The 15,341-nt window shown below is 42.1% G+C and overlaps 1 protein-coding gene across 6 annotated transcripts in view; it reads right to left on the bottom strand.

Moving 5' to 3' along the window:
• Positions 1-7,055, bottom strand: part of sipa1l1 (signal-induced proliferation-associated 1 like 1) — a 74,127-nt gene extending 67,072 nt beyond the window's left edge. For 2 of the 6 annotated variants that reach the window (XM_083562579.1, XM_083562580.1), the window contains exon 1: positions 6,628-7,054. The gene's annotated coding sequence lies outside the window, so the exon portion shown is untranslated. Of the gene's footprint in view, positions 1-6,618 lie in introns of all 6 variants that reach the window. The other 4 variants (XM_083562575.1, XM_083562577.1, XM_083562581.1 and 1 more) reach the window with 3 other exon arrangements.
• Positions 7,056-15,341: the final 8,286 nt, after the last annotated feature.

Here is a 15,341-nt window from a genome sequence, read left to right as displayed (position 1 = left end):
GAGAGAGAGAGCGCAATATTATCACATCGTGTGAGTGTGTAAATCATCCTTATGAAAGTGAACGTGAAAACGGGGTGGGGGGGTGCAAACTTTTGCACTCAACAATATACATTAAAATAAATAAATAAATTAATTAATTAATTATATTTTTTTATTGTAATTAAATTAATCTATCCCTCATTTATTGCAGCGCTGCCGAAAGCTTGATTCTGATTGGTTGGAAATTGTTGACTGATTTTCTAGTAGCACACTAATTCGTAGACGGACGAGGAAGAGACACTGTTTATAAATGATTGCTTGTATTTAAGGAGTCTCCAGTGGCAGCGATTTCTACGAAACAGAAATTTCCCTAGGACGGGTGAAGTAGGACGGGTGAAGTTTTTTTTTAATAATTGCTAAAATGCGAGCTGCCACCTATTTTTTGTCTTATTAAAACATGGGTCTTCAACGGGGGCGTCTGCAGCGATACTGAAGGGGGGGGGGGGGGTTGTGCTTATTAATGTTAAATCACAAATCAGTTTCTGTTACAAAAAAGAAACATGGGTAAATATATCAAAGCTAAAATATTGCATTTTGAAAATATTACAATTACATGAAAATAATCAACTTTAAACTCTAACAGAAAAGCTGAAGGTCTTTATGTAAATGCAGAATTGTCCACCTGAAACTGCAAATTTATTCAAATAAAACAACTACCAGCAACTTAAAACAATTTTAATTGATAAATACCTGTTTATGATGCATGAATCAATTTGAAGGATTTGAAAATATATAAAAATCGACAGACTATGATGCATGTACAACATCGTCGTTCTAATTGAAAGTGTCATTTGATTGGTTTCAGTGGCTACGTTTAAAACATTTTGTACCAGGGGTCCCTTCTCCATGTCTCTATCGCCTAGGGGGTCTTTGACTTGAGAAACGTTGAAAAACCCCTGTATTAAAGGGGAAAAAGAAGGTTGATGAGGGCAAGAATTCATTGCTGCTATAGAAGGGATTTCCAAACGTAATGTGATATGAGGTCTTAGGAAATACAGATGACGTTTTCATGGACCGTCCATTTAAACAACTAAGCCCTTTAAATCTCACACTACTGCTGAGAGGTCAGGTCGTTATTGAGCACCAACATTAGCTGCTTTTCCTATTGGTTAGTGTTTGCGATTTTCAAAGCCTCTCGCGTCGCCTATTGACTGACTGAAACCTCGGCTCCGAGCGCCAGCAGGTCTGAGTTTCAGCTTCGAGATTCAGCTCACGATGGCGGAAAGTTCTTTTCTTTCTTTGGGGCTACACAGTAAAGATTTTCCAGCTCAATTGCAATCCCGGTCTGTTTGACGGTCCATCTCGCTTTTTAAATCTTCAGTATGTCTGCAAGATCCGTGACACGTCTGTAACTGCTTCACATCAGGTCCTAACACGCCACAATGTCGTGGATTATGTTCCTAGAGCAGCAGAACCACTTCCACTGGTGTGATAAATCCAAAAATCTCTTTCTGTTTTAGTTCCTTGCACATAAGTTACAGGAGGAACACAGTTGTACAGGACACCTTTGGATGCGGCACCATGAAAACCGCTGCACAAAGCCAGCTCCATGAAGACATGCTGGAGAACACCTTGGAAATAAAAATGGAATGGTGACCGCACCTCAAAGAATCTCCACAAAATCTAGTGGAACATGACAAGAGTGGAGTTTATTCTAACCACAAAATGGTTCTCATCTCATTGCTTCAATCAGGAAAGTCCTGTTAGATCCTAAAGACCAACAGAGAGACTCAAGTTTCAACTCTCAGAGTTACAGAACAAGAACACTTGTGAAATTCACTCTTGCGCATTTGCACCTACATTTGGATTCCATCACCGAATGAAGAGTGTGTCGTGGAAAACGCAACGTCTGAAAGGTTTGAGGAACCTTGCATGAGGGACGTTCCAGAACATGCAACGTATCAGTAAACGGATAAAAAGTACAAATGCACTGCACTTTAATTAACAAACACTTATCGTCATCTGTAAAGCTCTGGTGTCCACAAACCTGCTTCATCATACTACTGCATTGATGATTCCCATGGCAGCTTGACTTGGGGAACTTCAGGATTCCCTTTCAGGAATTGAAAGGATTTGAATAACAGGAGGGAAGCTGCCTTCGGTTTCTACACATTTAAACAGGAAGTGTTGCAGGTTTTTGTAGCAACAGGAAATGAGTTCTTGGAAAACAATGGAGCACCGATTAGGAATAAAAATGGATGTCTGAAGTACGTCATTATCCAAAAATTTTGATCATGATGTACGTTAAAAACTTATTGAATATTGGAATGATAGGCATAATAACTAATAAGATGGGGTGTGTGTGTGTGTGTGTGTGTGTGTGTGTGTGTGTGTATCTAAAGCACCAGCTCACAATAAGATGGGGCCGGAGACAGGGCTGCAATTATAGAGTCTGAGTGTTAGACGGGGGCACTGGTTACTGATTTCAGCTTCAGGAGCCACGTTAACACCCATTTCTCTCATTGTCTCTCTCTCTCTCACACACACACACTCTCTCTCATTCTCCCTCTCTCTCCCACATTCTCTCGCTTCCTCACTCTGTTTTCCTAACTCTCAGTCTCACTCCCTCTGTGTCCCTCACTCTCACTCCCTCTGTGTCCCTCACTCCCTCAGTCTCCCTCTTTGTCTCTCTCAGTCTCACTTTTTCTCACACATTCTTCCTAGTCTCAATCTCTCAGTCTCCCTCATTCTCCCTCTGTTAATATCATGAACAGCAGCTACGCTAATTCCTCTCCACTGCTTCTCTTTCTCTCCCCCATCCCAAGGCATCCTGAGGTTGCTCCAGCCCCAGTCACGTCCAACCTCATGAAGATTGTGGACCTCTAAAGAAGTAGTTGCTGCAAACATCCTGAACCATCTAGAGACGTACCAGCACCATTTGGATACCACTTCATGTGGCGTTTGGACATTGGACCTCTTTTGAGTGTTTAAAGGCTCTGGCATGGAGAAGCTGGTGTTGGATTTATGATGATCTCAAATGTTGAGCTATTTTAAGAGTTGCTCAGTAGCTCCTGGTTCCATAACGTCAACTGACTGTAAAAGACTGTAGAAGGAACATTACTCAATCACACACTCCAGTGCTCATGTTAGTTCTCACTCTTCAGTGTTCTGTAGTGTTTAAAGATTTATAATCACACTCTTGATGTCACACAAATGAGGATGGGTTCCCCTTTTGAGTCTGGTTCCTCTCAAGGTTTCTTCCTCATAACATCTAAGGGAGTTTTTCCTTCCCCACAGTCTCCACAGCTGCTCATCAAGGTATAAACACACATTCACCTTCACTCTTAAATTCTGTCAAGCTGCTTTGAGACAAGGTCTGTTGTGAAAAGCGCTATAGAAATAGACGACTGTCTCACTCAGTCTCACTCCCTCTCCTTCGGTCTCACTCCCTCTCCTTCAGTCTCACTCCCTCTCCTTCAGTCTCACTCCCTCTCACCCCATTTCTCCCCCAATTTAAAAGATCTCACAGACGTCTGCTTAGTTATTCGTTAGCTCAGCCTCAGCATGGCTTCAGGTTAATCGAGAGCAGTGGGAAATCGTGTTTGGAAATAACTGTGTGTTTTGTACTTCACACATGGACGGGTTGCGCTAATGAACAGATTTACAGGATGAAATTAGAGGCACAGCAACAAATCAAAAAATATTATTAATAAAAAAAAAAATTTATTACCAATCAGTGAAGCTTTCTGAATCAACGAGTCTGTAAAGTAATTAAAGTGCTTCGTTTATTTTCTTGTGTTGCGACTGAACCAGCCTGCCTGCCTGCTATCACGTTCTACAGGACGCACTACAAACGTGTTTTCCCCTTAAAACCTCGTCACAGTCCAAACACGCTGTCGGGTTTAGAAAGAAATCCGTTCTTCACTCCGCTCAGTGTGTACGAGCGAAAACGGTCAGGAAGAGCAATTAGTGAGGATGGTTAGCAAAAAACCGTTAGCCAGGACGGTGGAGGTGTTTTTGGTCAGTTTGTTATGATAGTATGCAGCATCTCAAACTAGGAGATCCAAACCTGTTCCAGCATTAGATATGGATTAGAGTGAAAGATCTTTGTTATGAATGTGAACGCTATCTAAACCCCAGGCCTTCTCACCCCAGGCCTTCTCACCCAGATGAATGGAGGTTATTATAGGAAGATGTTCCACAAGGTTTTGTGGGGATTTTGTGGAACATCTTCCTATAATAACCTCCATTCATCTGGGAGCAACTGGAGACTAAATGTGGATGGGAAGCTCAAAATAAAGACGTGGTAGTGAATATGGCGTACTCTGAGGATGGAATACTCGTGTTGGAGATGCAGAGCTTGAGAAAGATGACCCGTACGACCTGCTCTGACCCCGTGATTCGTGACGTCCACGTTCTCCCGAGCCGCACGTGACGTTTTATTGAAACGCTCGTTATGTGATGGATCCGCTTGAATCAACGTTGGACAGCGGATTCTGAAAGGCTTTTGAGAATCACTGTGCTGCCAATCATCTGCCCAGGCTTTCTCTCCTTTTCTCTCGCTCCATGTTGCAGAACATGTGCGCCTCTGCCCACGCGCTCCTACTCAATCGGCAGCTTAATACAGAAAAATGTGACACTGTATCCTCATCCTCGGAGCACTTACATAACAGAGCGGTGGAGGAGAAAAAATAAATAAATAAATGAGCGCTCTCCTTCCTTCACGTTATCGTAAAACCGGAGACGTCGCATGACCTGCTTCTCTCAAATAAATACATCGGTTCTGCTTTGCTGCATAATCTCTCAGCGATTACAGGCAAAAGGTCGTGACCTTTCATCCTCTGGTGGGGGGGGGGGGGGTTGTTCGTACAAGTGTACAAACCGTATACGTACACATCTCCAATCTTTCATTATTTTGCAACTAGAGAGTGAAGAAGCAGGAGCAGGAGCAGGAGCGAGCGCTCGAGTCAGAGACGAGCTCTTCTTTAAAGCGTGCATCCGCCCACACAGCCAACGCAGCCAGGGACAAGAGATCAGAACAAACCAACGCATCGACGCCCATTTGGAGACGCACCAAGAGGGGGGAAAAAATGCCTTCGACTTGCAATGACGTCTTTTTTTTTTCCACGAAAGCTGAAGAAATTTCAGCAACGACGCTATATTTTCGTTTTTGATCACGTTAAGGGCGGCCATGTTGAAATGAAACGGCTTCCTGAACTGGACACTCTGGGTTGAACAACATGTGTAACAAACATCTGAGTTAGTTACAAAACGCATTAAAAAAAAATTATAATAAAAAAATTATACTTTATGATATCCATCACCCACTTTATTTTGCACCTGGGGCAATTTCGAGACAGTACAACCCAAAGGACCCTGAGGAAACCCACAGGAACTCTGGGAGAACATGCCAAACAGGACCCTGAGCTCTGGGTAAAAAGGTTCTGCCATATTTGATCATGGCGTCCCTCTTATGCATGTAAAACGAATGACAATAAAGTTTAATCAAATCTAATCAATCTTAAGAAAAATACGATCTCTGACAAGAAAAACGTGTCGAAGGCCACTCCAAGTCGAGTCGGAATTCCGAGAAGGTGAACCGATCATTCAACAGTGAAGAGAATTCCCTTTCCAACATAGAGGCCATCAATCTATTTTACATTCTACGTCATTCCCCTCGTCGATCACGAGGAAAATCGTCTTCGGCTTTCCGAAAAACATTCCAAATTTGTGGAACCTTCCCAATACAGCGGACTGCACAAACCCCAGTCCCTCGTCGAAAGGGTCCCGTCCACAAAATGGCCGTCACAAAACATGCATGGAGCCGGATTAGATTCCCGTCCACATTCGACACTGGAGCTACATCTGGAACGAGACGCAGACTAAACTCAAGAAGTACATTTGTGAAATCCGTTCATATCCATCCGACGTTTTATTTTCACGCCTAGAGGGCGATTCCGAGCCAGAACAACCCACCTCAGGGCACGGAGGAAACCAGTGAACCCTGAGGAAACCCACTGGTAATCCATGGGAACATGCAAAACAGAAGCATTAGCATTTCCCCCTTAACCACAACTCAACAAGATGCACCACATCTCTGAGACCATTGAAGTGCTGAAACCGCGCATGCGCACACGGTTACCGGTCAATATACAGTGCAAAATCTGCTGCGTTGAAGACGGTGGTAGTTTTGTGAACGTTGACGTAGATGTCACTTACATCTCTCTCTCTCTCTCTCTCTCTCTCTCTCTCCTCCAGGTGTGCAAAAACCGATGGATATTGAAAGCGGTCGCGAAAACTTGCGCGTGACCGGCGGCCCCGGTTCGGTAGCACGAACCCCGACTTCACCGCGCGAGCGTTCGAGTTGTTTTATTGATTGATTGATTGATTGAATGATTTTACCGGATAAATTAAATAGATTGATTGGTTAATTTATTAATCGTGCACAAATAACGACGCGTTTCAGCCCGTACAGAGCCGTGATTTTTTTTCTCCTTTTTGTTTTGCCGGTAATGCTCACGTTACGACGCGTCTCAAGACTCGCGCGCACGCACACACACACGTCGCGCGCGCGATGAGGAAGGAAAAGGTGCGCAGGTAAATAATGCACGCGACAACATTAAAGCGGTGCTCGAGGACCCGACTCACCTTCTCCTCCTCTTCTTCTTCTTCTCTCTGCTTACTTCGTCGTCGTTTCCTTCCACGCAGATGTACAAAAAAATTATAATAATAACAACAATAAGACCCACTCCGACGGCAGCGCGAGACCGTGTCTCCGTGTCGCCCACCCACGGGCTGTGCGTGGATTTAGGCGGAAAAAAAAAAACGAGTGTTCAATGAAAGGGTGGTTTTAGTCCATCAGCCGAGCTGCTGCTGCAGCCTCTCTCTCTCTCTCTCTCTCTCTCTCTCTGTGTGTTATTCTGCATGCGCTATGCTTTCCTCTGCCTCGTTCCTCCTTTCTCTCTCTCGCGTTCCCTCTATCCCCTCTCGTTCGCTCTCTCTCTCTCGTGCAACTTCAAACTCAAGAAGTTCATACAAAGTTGCGGCTCCGCCTCCCGCAGCGTCTTCTGACGTCACAATTCTCCGCCTGGCTTCGTCGAAAATCTCGCGAGATTTTCCCAAGGCTCAAAAAAAAAAAAAAAAAAAGCTTCATCTCTCTCCATCATATTAGTGATGGGAAGATCGGATCATTTTAGTGACTTGGTGAGGAGCAGTATGGTTTCATGCCGAGGAAGAGCACCACAGACGCATTATTTGCTTTGAGAATGTTGATGGAGAAGTATAGAGAAGGACAGAAGGAGTTGCATTGTGTGTTTGTGGATTTAGAGAAAGCGTTCGACAGGGTGGAGAGAGGAGTTGTGGTATTGTATGAGGAAATCAGGTGTGTCAGAGAAGTGTGTGAGGGTGGTGCAGGACATGTTTAAGGACAGTGTGACAGCAGTGAAGTGTGCAGTAGGTACGACAGACCGTTTCAAGGTGAAGGTTGGACTGCATCAAGGATCGGCTCTGAGCCCTTTACTGTTTTCAGTGGTGATGGACAGGTTGATGGACAAGGTCAGACAGGAGTCTCCTGTCTAACTGAAACTGACTCGTTCTTCTGAGTCACATCAAAGACTCATTTTAAATGAACGATTCGTTCATGAACGACCCGTCATACCCCTGGTGAACCCGTTTCCCTTCATTTTTACATTTCCGTGTGCACCACTTTAAAAGCACTTATCAAGCAATCCTTATAGGAACATCTTTGATTGAGATGACTTCCTGCAAGAAGATGTTCTTCTAAGGAGAAAAAAAAGATAACGGTTACTTTCAAGACGGAGGATCGTCAATATCGATACTGATGCCGATGTTGATACCGATACCAATATTTTTGAAAGTCATCAAAACATCATTCTTGCTTTTAGAGGTTTTTGTGAAGGAATTCACTCCTTTTTTCCAGCCTGTTTCTCCTTCCATCATCATTTCTCCTGCTTTTGGAAACATTTCATTAGAAGGTACAGATGATTCTGTTAGATCATCAGGATAAGGATGAACGCTGGTGCATACGTCTCGACAAATCTGAACTGAGATCCAAAATCATATTTTACAGAAAATAAATAGAAATAAATATCACTAAGTTGAAGAAGTGCATTTTTCCATAGATTATATTGTGTTTTATTGATAGAATATATTGTATGTAGCTCTATTTCTCAGGGCGTGGAGTTGGAGTTCGTGCTGCAGTGACCAGCGTTCAGTATTGTTTTTAATGAAGCCGTCCATTCTTCTTCTGGGAAGATGTTCCAATAGATTTTGTGGAGTCTTGTGCTCAGTCATCTACAAGGGTGTGAGTAAAGTCAGGTACTTATGTAGGTGAGAAGATGAGGAGGATTTCTGGGGTCCAAAGATGTTCAATAGGGTTTATAGCAGGAGATCATTCACATCTTTCAACCCATGAAAAGCAGATCTTGATTTGTGTACAGGGGCATTGGGTTTTGAAGCTCAGGTGAAGAACCACAAATGGATGTGGATTCGATTTAACATAATGCGATTGCAATACGAAGAAATGGGAAAAAAATGATGATCTGCAATTCAATATGGTGCAGAAAGTTCACTTTTATTTCTTTGGTTCAGACAGATGGCAAATCATCAATTTACTTGAGTGCATTCTGACTTCTAACATGTCCCCTTTCACACACACGACTTTGTAGTAAAAAAAAAAGAAAAAAGATGAAATAAAACCAGACGTTCTTTTCCTGTTGTGTGTGCAGGAAGTTACAGCTCTACCTCTGCCATGTTAATCTGTATTCTATGTGACTCTCTCAGGACACGCCTCCGTCTCCGTAGTGTTGCGATGCGTCGTATTCACGTAGCAGCAGCGGCACTGAGAGAACGAGAAACTGTTTAGCGATGAGAAATCGATCTACATATCAAATATTGGTCATGAATTATTGATCAGTTTCTAAATAATAAAGTAAAGAACATCTACTGGTAATTATATAGAAAGAAATTGGCGCAAATATGTTCAAAACGATGCATCACTGGAAAAACCATAGTTGGAGCAACAGTAAGTTCATATTAACCTTTATCAGCGGCTATAAATGGAATACAGCAAAAACATATTCTGTAACACAGTATAATATTATATCCAGTCGCTCATCTCGTTTTCGAATGCTATAAATTAATAGTGTTTCTGATTTAATGGCTAATAAACATACGGTATGGTATGTCCCTAATAAAATGGCCATCGCAGCATTGGGAAGGAAAGAAAGTCCTGGAAAGCGTTGCTCTAGCAACAGCACAGTTTCCCTTTGCTGCATTTCAGGGGGTTCGTCGCTGTAGAAGGATGAATGATAAAAAACAAACATCGGGAAAGTCAGCATGTCAAAATATCTGTATTTTTTTTACATGTAACGGTGAATTCGTTTTACTGAGTGGTCAAACATTAGCAGTGGCTTTCTGCACCTGGTACTTTATATTTATACAGCGGATATTATTCCAGTTCTGTCAATGTCTTGCAGAGGATAAAATAATTACAACTCAAGCATTTTTTAGAAATAATATATATAAATAAAATAGCGGTCTACAGAGATTCGGTGGGTCATTACTATATTTCTGGTGACATTCTATTTTGTGTGACTCTCGATCATTAATTCATTTAAAAACTAAGTGTTTAAAGTCAAAAATATATCATCTTTTATTGTATGTATGTATGTATGTATGTATGTATGTATGTATGTATGTATGGTATATGTGGTAGGCCATCAGGGCCAGCAAGGCCTTTTCCACTTAAAGCTGTTGCTTTTAACTAATCAATGTGATTAAGCCACTCCCAGGCTATCTAGCAGGCATCTAATCACGTAGCCATTTTTATGTTCTTTCATCGGAGCTGGACATCATGAGGACATGAAGCCGGACATAATGAGGAAAGGTCGCCAAAAGGGCTTTTTTCGTGAACCGTTTATGCTTTCGCATTTTCTTTCCTGTAAAATACACTCAATTTACCTTTCTTTCAAATCCTCAGGAAAACCAGGATACACACAAAAAAATACACTAAGATAAAGAAAAACCCCGGGGTGATGTAATGAGGGGAATATCGATGCTTCTGCTGGAGATGATGTATACTGGTGGTGCAGTTGTGGCTCCAGTAAAAGGAGACATGCTGAATTGTGTTCATTGGGTTTTCGTGCTTTAGTGATGACATTTACTCTCTCTGTTCCTGTGTGTGATGCAGCTCTCTGTTCTACTGCACCTTGATGGCATCTTGATGGTATTAAGTGGTGCATTGATTCAGTTAGGGCACCACTGAAGGTCTACATATAAATTCGAGGAGATTTGAATTACTCTGGTTTATTTTGCGCTTGAATGGCCCTGTTATCATTTCTATTGTCCACAGGGACAAAAAAGACAGAAGTAGTCTTCAGTGTCAGCATATAATCCTAGTGTATAACCCTAAGTTTCCAGGGATCTTCAAGACAGGAAGGAGTTTATATTTTTGCGGTTTTGTTAACAACAAAAAAGTTGTTGTTGAGGGAATGACCATTTATAGCTGCTATAACATAAGTAAGAATAGGAAGGAGATGTTTCATGAACATTCCGCAACATTAAATGTAATGTGTTATGGAGTTTTTACGCTAGATGGACAGTTGTTGGCTTTGGACCGAACAAGACGGTGTTTGTTTTAATACCTAATTACATAAACCTCATACATATTTCACCTATTTGACCTTCATTTAGTATAGTAGCTGGTTAGCTACACTGTTTGGTGAAAAGTATTGGGACGCCCTTCCAACCAGATGAGGTTCTTCCCCAAATTGTTCCCACAAACATTAGAGGCACACAATCGGATTGGACGTCTTTGTAAGCAGTAGCATGATATTTTTTAATCACTTGAACTAGGAGGACCCAAACTTAACAATGCTCCTGTGCACAAAGCCTGCTCCATGAAGATACAAAAGGATATACCCCAGGCCTCCTCACCTCACATACATCAGTACCTAACTTTACTTTGTGTCTGGAGCACAAATCTCCACAAAACCTAGTGGAACATCTTCCCAGAAGAGTGGACTCATGTGTTCTTACATATATATATAATATGAAACACAATCTGTAATGTGTTTTTCAGTTGAGTGTGAACGTGAATGTAACCTCTGTAGTGAATAAGAACGTGGAAAGCAAAGTGCTGACTTGAAACATTCTGGCTGAAGTTGTTGTGTAACAGCGAACGCCCCCTCGGAGAATGTTTGGCATTCGGACCCCCTGGCTGAAGGGCGACGGGAAGAAAGACCCCATTCATCAGATCTTCTCTGGCACGATGCAACACTAACACATGGACAATAACATAGGGTTTTTGTTGCTGCTGTTGCTGGTTTTATTTAAACACACACACACATAAATATATATATATATCATGTATCATCTATGGACATCTGGGTACTGTTGTATATACTCTATACATCATACATATCTCTTACTTGACTTACAATATATTATTGATGTTGTGTAAATACTGGATTGTGATTGGCTGGAAAGAGTTCAGGTCTGAATAGTGGATTGTGATTCGCTGGCAGGAGTTCAGGTATGAGTTTAGAGTGTTAAATATACAGGTACTTTGTGTTTGTCAGTTCGGTCAGCATTCAAAATGAATTCTCTGTGTACCATGTTACTGTAACCATGGGAGGTGGTAGCTCAGTGGTTAAGGCATTGGGCTTTGGATCAGAAGATCACAGGTTCAAATCCCACCACCACCAAGCTGCCACTGCTGGGCCCTTGAGCAAAGCCCTAAAACCCTCCCCTGCTCAGTTGTAAGTCGCTCTGGATAAGGGCGTCTGCCAAATGCCGCAAATGTAAATGTAGTAACCTGGTATAAGTTCGACAGCTATTGTAGACATTTCCTAATGACCGTACATGGAGAATATCCTCCTCTGGTGGAACTTAAAAGGTGAATTTAGTGATTTTGATCAACAACTCATGGCACAAGATGAATTCGGAGGTGAACTGGAGAAAAAAACGAGAAATATGAGAACTAGAACGATAAACAGGACGAGGAGTTACAGTGCATCTGGAACGTTTTCATAGGTCTTTACTTTTTCCACATTTTGCTATGTTACAATTTAATTCCAGAATGGATTCAATTCATTCTTTTCCTCAAGATTCTACAAACGATACGCCATAATGAAGGTAAAAGAAGTTTGTTTAAAATCTTTGCAAATTAATTAAAAAGAAAAAATCACAGCTCAGGGGCATCCTGTTTCCACTGATCATCCTTGAGATGTTTCTACAACGTAATTGGAGTCCGCCTATGGTCAATTCAGTTGATTGGACATGATTTGGAAAGGCACACACTTATCTATAGGAGGTCCCACAGTTAACAGTGCGTGTCAGAGCACAAACCAAACCATGAAGTTCAAGGAATTGTCTGTAGACCTCTGAGACAGGATTGTATCGAGACACAAATCTGGGGAAGTGGATAGAAACATTTCTGCAGCAGTGAAGGTCCCAGTGAGCATAGTGGCCACCAAGTTTGGAACCACCGGGACTCAGCTAGTACCTGATTAAACTGAGAGATTGTTGAGAAGGGGCTTAATCAGGGAGGTGACCAAGAGCCCAATGGTCACTCTGAAAGAGCTCCAGCATTTCTCAGTGGTACATGACAGCCCACCTGGAGTTTGCCAAAAGGCACCTGAAGGACTCTCAGACCATGAGAAACAAAGATTGAACTCTTTTGCCTGAATGCCAAGCGTCATATCTGGAGGAAACCAGGCACCAGTCATCAACTGGCCAATACCATCTCTACAGTGAAGCATGGTGGTGGCAGCATCAAGCTGTGGAGATGTTTTTCAGCAGCAGGAACTGGGAGACTTGTCAGGATCGAGGGAAAGATGAATGCAGCAATGCACAGAGACGTCCTTGTTTAGAACCTGCTCCAGAGCTCTCTGGACCTCAGACTGGTGTGATGGTTCATCTTCCAACAGGACAACGACCCAAGATAACGAAGGAGTGTCTACAGGACGATTCTGTGAATGTTCTCGAGTGTCCCAGCCAGAGTCAGAACTTGAACCTGATTGAACATCTCTGGAGAGATCTGAAAATGGCTGTCCATCCATCCTGATGGAGCTCGAGAGGTTCTGCAGAGAAAATTGGAAGAAACTGCCCCAAAATAAATGTGTCAAGCCTTTAGCACCAAACTCACAAAGACTTGAGGCTGTAATTGGTGCCAAAGTGCTTCAATGAAGTATTGAGCAAAGACTGAATATTTATGTACATGTCATTTTCTTTTTTCCTTTTTTATGTTTAATACATTTGCAAAGATGTTAAACAAATCGTTTGTAGGATTTGTAGGAAAATAATGAATTGAATCCGTTTTGGAATAAAGCTGTAACATAACGTGGAAAAAGTGAATCGCTGTGAGAACTTTCCGGATGCACTGTAACTCCAAAAGCTTTATTATTCATAGAGACGAATCACAGAAGCACATCATTTTCTCTCTCTTTCTTTCTAATACACATTTATTAGAACTCATGTAAGAAAATGTCATCTGATGGCACTACTTTATCTCTGGGTGTGAACTATCCGGATATAAAATGCACAATGAAAATTAAGCCTTCTTTTCATTCGTTTAATCAGTTTTGCTCTGCAAACATAAAAAAACTCCTCAATGCTGGGAAGTGACCATGATATGAGGTGATGATCCACGGCGAGGTTTGAGGACTCGAGGACACCATTCTAACGCCTCACCTCAGGATGTTCTTCACCTCAGGATGTCTATCTATCTATCTATCTATCTATCTATCTATCTATCTATCTATCTATCTATCTATCTATCTATCTATCTATCCATCCATCCATCCATCCATCCATCCATCCATCCATCCATCCATCCAATCAACAATCCATCCATCCCTTCACATTTCTCTAGTTTGTACCTTTGGGCACAATGCTCTTGCTTTATTTATTCATTGTTTCATTCATCCTTCCAGCCATTTATCAATTCATGCATCCATTCTTTCATTCATCCAGCCATCAATTAATTTATTAATTAATCAGTTTATTAATTTATCACGCCAACCAGCCATCCATCAATTCATGTATTTATCCACCCATTCATCCATTCATCCACCCTTCTATCCATCCATCCATTCATGGAATTATTACTCTTTGTTTCATACAGTTGTTTGTGTTTCTACTTTGTCATACTGAACAAATCTGCGGGATTCATGAAGATGAGCGATTCCCCTCGTTTACACGGCAGACTGATGTGTTGCAGTGCAGGTGGCGGATCCATCTATTTTTTATTGTAGCAGACAGTGACAATGACAGTGTTGAGACAAAAAAGGAAAAGCGAGAGAGAGAGAGAGAGAGAGAGAGAGCGAGAGATGCAGAACGCAAGCCTGCAGTAAAAGTTCAGTCTTTTTTTGGGGTGCTTAGCATTCCTCAGTGTCCTCCTCCAGCACTAACATGACTCACTTTGGTGTGAAAGCGCAGCACGGCGCGGCCGCGTGGGCGGATGTGACATCACAACGATTGGCAGAAGTGCCCTAAAGCTCCACCCACATCAAACGCCCCCGCCACGTGCGCACAAGAGCGCAAAAATAATGTCCGGGCACATCTTTCAATTCATCCTTCTCCTCCTTTCATTCTCTTTTTATCGCTGTCCCTGAGGAAAGCTTCTTTTTATACGTTCTCTCTTTGAGTCCAAGAGCGAAGAAATGGACCTGAGTGAGAGCCAAGCCAAGGCGGCGGTTACCATGTTTGGCTACAGAAAGACAAGATTTTGAAGTTAAAGAGAGAGAAAGAGAAAGAGAGATGAGCCATCCTGCCTTCAATCTCTTTTCTTTTAGTCTAAATTAAGCCTAGCTTGAAGCAACATCAAAACTCCAGGATGCTGAGTGAAAAATGCGATGTTCTCCCTGCTTTGCTGCAACATGACGACAAGATGAATTAAATCCGCATCTCAGGCTTCTCTGTTCTTCCTGCATCTTCAGTATAGATCAATGAAATCCAATGTATGGCCAATGGACCTGGTTTCATTGATGATCCACAACATCATTTCAGGCTCTTTGGTTGTTTCTCCATCTTCAGTGTGGATCAGAGAAATCCACTGTACAGTATAGTTTCCTTGAAAGTGAAAGTTTGTGTACCCCTGGTCAGTAATTGTAGTTTCATGGATGTTCCATAACATCATGTCAGGCTCCTCTCTTGTTCCTGCATTTTCAGTATGGACGAATGCAATCAAGTGTAAAAGTTTGTGCACCCCTGGTCAATCACCGCAGTTTCATGGACGAATGATAAATGAACGAATGAACGTTGAATGAAATCCATTGTACAGCGTCCATTCCTTGAAGGCAAAAAATTGTGCACCCCCGGTCAAACTGCATTTACTTTAG

This window comes from Silurus aristotelis (assembly GCF_946808225.1).
Source record: "Silurus aristotelis genome assembly, chromosome: 15".
NCBI lineage: Eukaryota > Metazoa > Chordata > Actinopteri > Siluriformes > Siluridae > Silurus > Silurus aristotelis.
The sequence above is the reverse complement of the archived record's forward strand: the minus strand, read 5'-3'. Positions and strand labels throughout refer to the sequence as shown.